This window comes from Scylla paramamosain, chromosome 21, assembly GCF_035594125.1.
Source record: "Scylla paramamosain isolate STU-SP2022 chromosome 21, ASM3559412v1, whole genome shotgun sequence".
In the NCBI taxonomy this organism is placed as follows: Eukaryota; Metazoa; Arthropoda; class Malacostraca; order Decapoda; family Portunidae; genus Scylla; species Scylla paramamosain.
This window is the reverse complement of record NC_087171.1, coordinates 755,490-765,000: the sequence shown is the minus strand read 5'-3', so window position 1 is coordinate 765,000 and position 9,511 is coordinate 755,490. Positions and strand designations below refer to the sequence as shown.

Sequence of the window (9,511 nt, the reverse complement as noted above, 5' to 3'; positions counted from 1 at the left end):
TCTGGTCACCATACTACAAAAAAAGACATTGAAAAACTAGAAAAGATACAGCGCAGAGTCACAAAGATTGCGCAATAAGCCGTATGAGGAACGACTGGAAGAACTAAACCTATTTAGTTTAACAAAGCGCAGGATAAGAGGAGACCTAATTGAAGTGTTCAAAATTTTCAAAGGATATAGTAACATTGATGCACATAAATATTTCACCATTGATCATTCTAACCCAACAAGAAATAATGGATTCATGATTATACCCAAACGTTTTAAATCCCACGAGGCCAAACATTTCTTCTTTAATCGTATAGTAAATATATGGAATAAACTTCCCGCCGAAATTGTGAACAGTAATACTATTGAATCATTCAAAAATAAAATAGACAAATATTTAAAAGAAAATCCTTCTTGTCCGAATAATTACTCACAAATAAACTCTTATTCTACAGAACCAGTTTTAATATAACTTATAACTTGCTTCAACTTTGAGATATGCGTATAGAGCTCACCGTAGGGTGAATAGTAGAACTTCCTTTCATCCTTTCCTATGAAAATTTCCATATCAGTTTTTCCATACTGCATGGTTCTTTTCCCAGCTATTTCCATGCCAGCGCAAGCTGGAGGGAGTGGTGGGTGGGGAGGAGCCTTCTGCTATGCTGTCCTGTCTCTCTTCACTGTAGCTAGTTAGAAGTAGTTACCAAACAGCCTTGCAAGGACCAAAAGGTCTGTTGCTGTTTGGCTTTCCTTTGTATTCCTTTGTATTCCTCACGCCTGACACCCGAAAGAAGTGGGATCCCAAGCCTTCCCTGGATCTCTGTAGGATATACTTGTGGAAATGTTTGAAGTATCAGGATGTTTGGGTGTTACAGTGCATCCCTTTGACACTATCTTGGCCACACACTGGCTGGCTGTGATGCACTATATGTTGGGGGAAGGGAGGGAAGGGGGAGGGCTAGAGGGGAGGCAGGGGTGGGTAGGGTAGGTAAGGATACGACATACATATATACTCCTAAATAACAGTCATACATGCATCCATTCATTTATTCATTTATCCTTTCATCTATACATCCATTCATCTCTCCATACATACATACGTATAAACATACATACATACATACATACATACATACATACATACATACAATCATTCATAATAGGTAACTTCTGTGCAGGGAAGATCAAAATAGGTAAATCCAAATGAGTGCAAATTGAATGTGGCTAGGGCAGGTTGCCTGATATCCTCTTAGTGCATACATAAATACGCAATGTACTTAATATATACACATGTTTGCATATTTTATTCCCTTCCTCTTCCTCCTCCTCCTCCTCCTCCTCCTCCGTTGTTGTTTTTATTTTGTTCTTTCCTTCTACTGTCCTTTTCAGTTTCGTTAGTTCTTTCTCTGGCGGTTATTTCCTTCTCTTCTTTAAAAGTTACTGCTTTTCTGCATTCATTTCTCTCTCTCTCTCTCTCTCTCTCTCTCTCTCTCTCTCTCTCTCTCTCTCTCTCTCTCTCTCTCTCTCTCTCTCTCTCTCTCTCTCTCTCTCTCTCTCTCTCTCTCTCTCTCTCTCTCACACACACACACACACACACTCACACACTCACACACACACACACACACACACACCTTGCAGATGCATCACTTTTATAATCTCGTCAAAGACTTTCAGCTTTCCTATGACTAGAAGTGTTGATGTTTTCAGGAAGCGATTGTGGTTGTGACGAGGGTTGGGAAATGAATAACACTTTCTGAACAATACTAGAGACAGTGTGAAGGAGAGAGAGAGAGAGAGAGAGAGAGAGAGAGAGAGAGAGAGAGAGAGAGAGAGAGAGAGAGAGAGAGAGAGAGAGAGAGAGAGAGAGAGAGAGAGAGATAACAACGGAAAAAAAACAAACAAACGTAGATTAACGATTAAATAGATGTACGCTATATGCACACGGACAGACAGACAGTCTGACAGACAGACAGACAGTGATAAAGTGATGACAAACGTTAACTAATTGATATAAACCTTTCCCTTATTCCCTCCTCTTATTCCTATCACCTTTGCCGTCTTCCTTCTCCTCTTATTCCTAGCACTTTTGTTCCTCCTTCCTTTCATTCCCTTCTCATTTCCATCCCAGTTACCTCCACCAAAATAGATAGAAAGAACCGAATTACACATGTTCCCTTAACTTGTGTGGCAGTGTGTTAGTGTAAGAGGAAGCAAGCTCTCCCCACCCCCTCTGGACTAAACGAACTGGTAGCGCTACAAGAGAGAAATCAAACCATTCTCTATTCCCCATCAGAATTGCCCTGAACAAACTGTGTTAAAAGCAATGACTATATAACAGCTTCCGCATAGTCAATGATTAAAAGAGAGAGAGAGAGAGAGAGAGAGAGAGAGAGAGAGAGAGAGAGAGAGAGAGAGAGAGAGAGAGAGAGAGAGAGAGAGAGAGAGAGAGAGAACCACTGCTCCCAACCAGACCTGCCCTAATCAAACTAGTAGTGTAGCAAGAGAGAAAGCAACTGGACACCATTCCTCACCACATTTGCACTAAACAAACTGAAATGCATGCGTTAATAATTCACTCTGTTCACGGCGAAGGTTCACGCGCTGCTTAATATTCGTGTCAGGTGTTCTGGAGGCCGCTGGCGAGCCTCTCCATCCTTCATAAATAAGCCGATGCAAAAGCAGTATATTGGACGCAGCCGGTGCAGCGTGGCAGGACAAAACATACTGGCGGTCTTTGCATCTCAGCCCAACTTCCCTTGCTCCCCTCGTCCCGCCGTGCCAGATGCCTTGTGGTGCTTTGGGGTTGGGGATTTTATTGTGTGTGTGTGTGTGTGTGTGTGTGTGTGTGTGTGTGTGTGTGTGTGTGTGTGTTGTTTATTCATCATCTAGTTATTGTTTAGTGTTTTATTGTGTGTGTGTGTGTGTGTGTGTGTGTGTGTGTGTTGTTTATTCATCATCTAGTTATTGTTTAGTGTTTTATTGTGTGTGTGTGTGTGTGTGTGTGTGTGTGTGTGTGTGTGTGTTGTTTATTCATCATCTAGTTATTGTTTAGTGTTTTATTGTGTGTGTGTGTGTGTGTGTGTGTGGTTTATTCATCATCTAGTTATTGTTTAGTGTTTTATTGTGTGTGTGTGTGTGTGTGTGTGTGTGTGTGTGTGTGTGTGTGTTTATCTTCTAGCTATTGTTTGTTTTATGATCTGTTTGTTTTACCTGGATTTATTTGAGCTGTGTTACAGTATTTATTGCAGTGTGTTATATTTAAGCATTGATATGTTTATTTACACTGTTATTATTCATTCATTTCTTCGCCCTTGGTTGTCTCATTTTGTCACAAAGAAAAAAAAATCAAACGTGATCATTGTTGTTCTTATTAAGGAATTCCCTGTTTTATTTCATCCACCTTTTTTTCTGTCTAGTTATTTTTTACCATTTTATTTATCACGGAATTAACTTTCGTGTGTGTGTGTGTGTGTGTGTGTGTGTGTGTGTGTGTGTGTGTGTGTGTGTGTGTGTGTGTGAAAGAAACCAGTATAGAGCAAAAAAATAAAAAAATAAATAAATAAAAAATAAATAAATAAATATATCGGTGAATCACCGTCAAATAGCTAATAGTAAGTAATAGTTTCATAATTTAATCACCATTATGTACGTAGTTAGTAGTTTCATCACTAGATAACCACCAAATAGCAATAGTTTCTTTCTTAAATCATCACTAGAGAAGTAATAGTCTCGTCATTCACTCACCACTAAATAATCAAATAATAGTTTCATCATTAAATCACCACAAAGCAACACCACGACGTTCACTTCTCAAGGAACAAGACCAACAAAGACGGACATGAAATCAATCTGTAGAACACCACCCCTCCTCTTCTAAACCTCATCTTCTTTTCCTCACTGAAACTCAGGTGTCTGAGGCAACTGACTGTAGCCCCTTTTCTGTTCCCTCCTACTTTCTCTATCCTCATTTTCGATCCAAAGCTGGATGCTGCGTTTATGTGCTCAATGACTTACCCTGCTCTCGTGCCCACGCTCTTGAATTTTCCGAATTTTCCACCATCTGGCTACGACTACAGAGTCACTCTCAAACTAAATTTATCTGTGCTGTATACATCTCACCTAACTCCTCTGACTATAAGAAATTCTTTGACTACTTAACTTCCAAAGTGGAGCACATTCTGACTCTCTTCCCTTTTGCAGAGATCTCCATTCTTGGAGACTTCAGTGTTCACCACCAGCTTTGGCTTTCCTCTCCCTTCACTGACCATCCTGGTGAACTAACCTTCAATTTTGCTATCCTCCACGACCTAGAGCAATTGGTGCAACACCCTACTTGTATTCCTGACCGTCTTGGAGATACGCCCAGCATTCTTGACCTTTTCCTGACCTCTAATCCTTCTGCTTATGCTGTCACCCTCTCTCTCCCTTGGGCTCCTCCGATCACAATCTCATATCTGTATCTTGTCCTATCACTCCAATCCCTCCTCAGGATCCCCCTAAGCGAAGGTGCCTCAGGCGTTTTGTCTCTGCTAGTTGGGGGAACCGGAAGAGGTATTTTACTGATTTTCCTTTTTTTTTTTTTTTTGTATGTAGGAAGGACACTGGCCAAGGGCAACAAAAATCTAATTAAAAAAAATGCCCACTGAAATGCCAGTCCCATAAAAGGATGAAAGCAGTGGTCAAAAATTGATGAATAAGTGTCTTGAAACCTCACTCTTCAAGGAATTCAAATCATAGGAAGGTGAAAATGCAGAAGCAGGCAGGGAGTTCCAGAGTTTACCAGAGAAAGGGATGAGTGATTGAGAATACTGGTTAACTCTTGCGTTAGAGAGGTGGACAGAATAGGGGTGAGAGAAAGAAGAAAGTCTTGTGCAGCGAGGCCGCGGGAGGAGGGGAGGCATGCAGTTAGCAAGATCAGAAGGGCAGTTAGCATGAAAATAGCGGTAGAAGACAGCTAGATATGCAACATTGCGGCGGTGAGAGAGAGGCTCAAGACAGTCAGTTAGAGGAGAGGAGTTGATGAGACGAAAAGCTTTTGGAATGACTACTGCTTTCGTGTAAGAGACCCGTCTTTGTGTGCTGAGCGCATAACAGAGGTGATAGTGTCTGGCATGGAGGCGTACATTCCTCGCTCTTTTTCTCGACCTAAACCTTCTAAACCTTGGTTTAACAGCTTGTTCTCGTGCTATACATGATAGAGAGGTGGCCCACAAAAGGTACTTAAGCCTTCCATCACCAGAATCTCATGCACTTTATATTTCTGCCCGGAACCATGCCAAGTCTGTTCTCCAACTAGCCAAAAACTCCTTCATTAACAGAAAGTGTCAAAACCTTTCAAGATCTAACTCCCCTCGTGATTTCTGGCATCTAGCCAAAAATATCTCCAATAACTTTGTTTCTTCTTCTTTCCCTCCTCTATTTCAACCAGATGGCACCATTGCTATCACATCTATCTCTAAAGCTGAACTCTTCGCTCAAACCTTTGTTATAAACTCTACCTTGCACGATTCTGGTCTTGTTCCTCCATCTCCTCCACCTTCTGATTACTTCATACTACCTATTAAAATTCTTCGCAACGATGTTTTCCATGCCCTCCTTGGCCTAAACCCTCAGAAGGCTTATGGACCTGATGGGGTCCCTCCTATTGTTCTCCGAAACTGTGCCTCCGTGCTTGCACCTTGCCTAGTCAAACTCTTTCAGCTCTGTCTGTCAACATCTACCTTTCCTTCTTGCTGGGAGTTTGCCTACATTCAGCCTGTTCCTAAAAAGGGTGACCGTTCTAATCCCTCAAACTACCGTTCTATTGCTTTAATTTCCTGCCTATCTAAAGTTTTTGAATCTATCCTCAACAGGAAGATTCTTAAACATCTATCACTTCACAACCTTCTATCTGATCGCCAGTATGGGCTCCGTCAAGGCCGCTCTACTGGTGATCTTCTGGCTTTCCTTACTGAGTCTTGGTCATCCTCTTTTAGAGATTTTGGTGAAACTACCTTGGACGATTCTGGGCTTGTTCCTCCATCTCCTCCATCTTCTGATTACTTCATACTACCTATTAAAATTCTTCGCAACGATGTTTTCCATGCCCTCGCTGGCCTAAACCCTCAGAAGGCTTATGGACCTGATGGGGTCCCTCCTATTATTCTCCGAAACTGTGCCTCCGTGCTTGCACCTTGCCTAGTCAAACTCTTTCAGCTCTGTCTGCCAACATCTACCTTTCCTTCTTGCTGGGAGTTTGCCTACATTCAGCCTGTTCCTAAAAAGGGTGACCGTTCTAATCCCTCAAACTACCGTTCTATTGCTTTAATTTCCTGCCTATCTAAAGTTTTTGAATCTATCCTCAACAGGAAGATTCTTAAACATCTATCACTTCACAACCTTCTATCTGATCGCCAGTATGGGATCCGTCAAGGCCGCTCTACTGGTGATCTTCTGGCTTTCCTTACTGAGTCTTGGTCATCCTCTTTTAGAGATTTTGGTGAAACTTTTCCCGTTGCCTTGGACATATCAAAAGCTTTTGATAGAGTCTGGCACAAAGCTTTGATTTCCAAACTACCCTCCTACGACTTCTATCCTTCTCTCTGTAACTTCATCTCAAGTTTCCTTTCTGACCGTTCTATTGCTGCTGTGGTAGACGGTCACTATTCTTCTCCTAAATCTATTAACAGTGGTGTTCCTCAGGGTTCTGTCCATCATTCACTCTCTTTTTATTATTCATCAATGACCTTCTAAACCAAACTTCTTGTCCTATCCACTCCTACGCTGATGATACCACCCTGCACTTTTCCACGTCTTTTCATAGACGTCCAACCCTTCAAGAAGTAAACATTTCATGCAGGGAAGCCACAGAACGCTTGATTTCTGATCTCTCTAAAATTTCTGATCTCTCTTAAATTTCTGATTGAGGCAGAGGAAACTTGGTATTGTTCAGTGCCTCAAAAAATTGAGTTCCTCCAACTATCTATTCCACACAACCTTCCAGACAACTATCCCCTCTTCTTAATGACACTCAACTGTCCCCCTCTTCTACACTGAACATCCTCGGTCTATCCTTTACATATAATCTAAACTGGAAACTTCATATCTCATTCATAGCTAAAATAGCTTCTATGAAGTTAGGCATTCTGAGACGTCTCCGCCAGCTTTTCTCACCCCTCCCTGCTGCTAACTTTGTACAAGGGCCTTATCCGTCCATGTATGGATTATGCTTTCCATGTCTAAGGGGGGTTCTACTCATACCGCTCTTCTAGACCGTGTGGAATCAAAAGCTTTTCGTCTCATCAACTCCTCTCTTTTAACTGATTGTCTTCGGCCTCTCTCTCATCGCCGCAATGTTGCATCCTTAGCTGTCTTCTACCGCTATTTTCATGCTAACTGCTCTTCTGATCTTGCTAACTGCATGCCTCCCCTCCTCCCGCGGCCTCGCTGCACAAGACTTTCTTCTTTCTCTCACCCCTATTCTGTCCACCTCTCTAATGCAAGAGTTAACCAGTATTCTCAATCATTCATCCCTTTTTTTCTGGTAAACTCTGGAACTCGCTGCCTGCTTCTGTATTTCCACCTTCCTATGACTTGAATTCCTTTAAGAGGGAGATTTCAAGACACTTATCCTTCAATTTATGACTACCACTTTGGACCCTTTTCTGGGACTGACATGTCATTGGGCTTTTTTTTTTTAATTGGATTTTTGTTGCCCTTGGCCAGTGTCCCTCATACATAAAAAAAAAAAAAAAAACTGGAAAGGTAAACTGGAATTGTGTTTAAAATCAGCCACGAGTGGTAGTCATGCAGATTACGGAGAAGATTATCTCTCTCTCTCTCTCTCTCTCTCTCTCTCTCTCTCTCTCTCTCTCTCTCTCTCTCTCTCTCTCTCTCTCTCTCTCTCTCTCTCTCTCTCTCTCTCTCTCTCTCTCTCTCATCAATATTACACCCGTTACGTTAGCTTGTCAGTACCTTCCTCTGCCACACGAGCAGTAATGGACTCGCATTTCCACACAGGAAATATCGTCACCAGCTTACGTTCGCGGCCACAAGTGATCCGCCACTCACACTGATGCCCACTGCGCTCCACCCCGACCCCGCGACTCGCCTCAGGCTCATATCCAGAAACGCTTTGCTCTCTCATCGCGACTGTTTTTAAGAGGTCACAAAGATTTGTAGCTGAAAATTGAAGAGATATTTATTCATGTTCTCAAGAGTGATTTTTCTGATATTATGTAAAAATATTAGTCTGTCACTAGAACCGTAATAAAAAAATAAATAAATAAAAAAAACATCCTTAAAAACCTGTTATTTAACCACGACTATTTTTCAAAAGCCACATATATATTTAGCAGGTGCTCTAGAGCGTCTCTCTTGTTAGAAATATAAAAATGTTTGTTAATAAGCCGCTAAAACCGAAAACACGCTTAAAAAATAGTGGCACTTTAACAAGAGACTTTTGAAAGTCCTCGAGGTGCGGACAGAAGTGTTTGTGAATATGATTCTCTGTGTGATCTGATCGCACCTTCCCTCTTTGGTAGTGTTTTTGTTGTTTAATGCTTTATTAGACTTTTCCACCGCTTAGCTGCTGACTCATTTCTCTTGTCTGATTTTCTGTACTCTGTGTTTCTGGCTTGGTTTGAGAAGTGCGCCGAGTTAACTTTGTTTTTCTTCCAAAACCCTTATTTATCTATAAGGTATTGGGTTGCCTGTGTCTTTATGATTTGGGATGCGTGGCTTTATGACTGAATGAAGTCATAAAGAAGGCAGATGAGAACAAGGTGGAAGAATCCAAATGACGAATGGTGACAGATATGAAGCAAGATTAAGTAAAGACATCTGAAGAAATTAAGGGTGATCAAAATGAAGAAAACAAAGTATTCGTAGAACGAGAAAAGTCAGTTTAATTAGATCAGTCAGTCACTCAGTCATTTAGTCATTAACTCACTTATTAAGATACTCATTCAGTCAGTATCAAAGGCATCAGTGAACATCTAAGTTATGTGAGTCTTATATTCATAATGAAGGCAAGTTTGATAACCTGATAAAAAAAAAAAGCCACCTGTTATTTAATTAGCAACGCGAGGCTGACTAATGATGTTACCAAGGTGACGCATTGCCGCCTAACTTGGTCCATCTGCCTGTCCATCTGATCCCACCACTCTAATGGCTCTTAGTACCGAGTTAACACCGACCTTTGTGTGTGCCAGTTCGTGGTTTACTTGTGTGTGTTCTTGTTTTTCTTTGAGTGGCTACGAAAAATTACGCAGTTTTTATTTTTTATAAAGTGACGCCAGATGTTTTGTTCTAATCAAGTTAAGAAAAGTGAGGTAATTTTATTTTATGGAGTGACGTTACCCATTCATGAGTGTTCTTTTTCCTTTCATTTGTCTGTGAGCAACTACAAAAAAAAAAAATAGATTTTTATTCTTTAATAAGTGATATGTTCTTGTTAGTGGCTGTTACAAAACTGCTCAAGCATTTTCCATGGAATGGCGGTTTTTATTTTTGCCCTTTTGTTCCTTTGGTTTTTCAGTGACTG

General features: G+C 41.1%; 1 long non-coding RNA gene across 1 annotated transcript in view; it reads left to right on the top strand.

The window, feature by feature from the left end:
* The window catches only part of LOC135111302 (uncharacterized), a 50,667-nt gene extending 42,499 nt beyond the window's left edge, over positions 1-8,168 (top strand). The window contains exon 2 of the long non-coding RNA XR_010273681.1: positions 7,987-8,168. This is a non-coding gene — a long non-coding RNA (uncharacterized LOC135111302). The remainder of the gene's footprint in view (positions 1-7,986) is intronic.
* Positions 8,169-9,511: the final 1,343 nt, after the last annotated feature.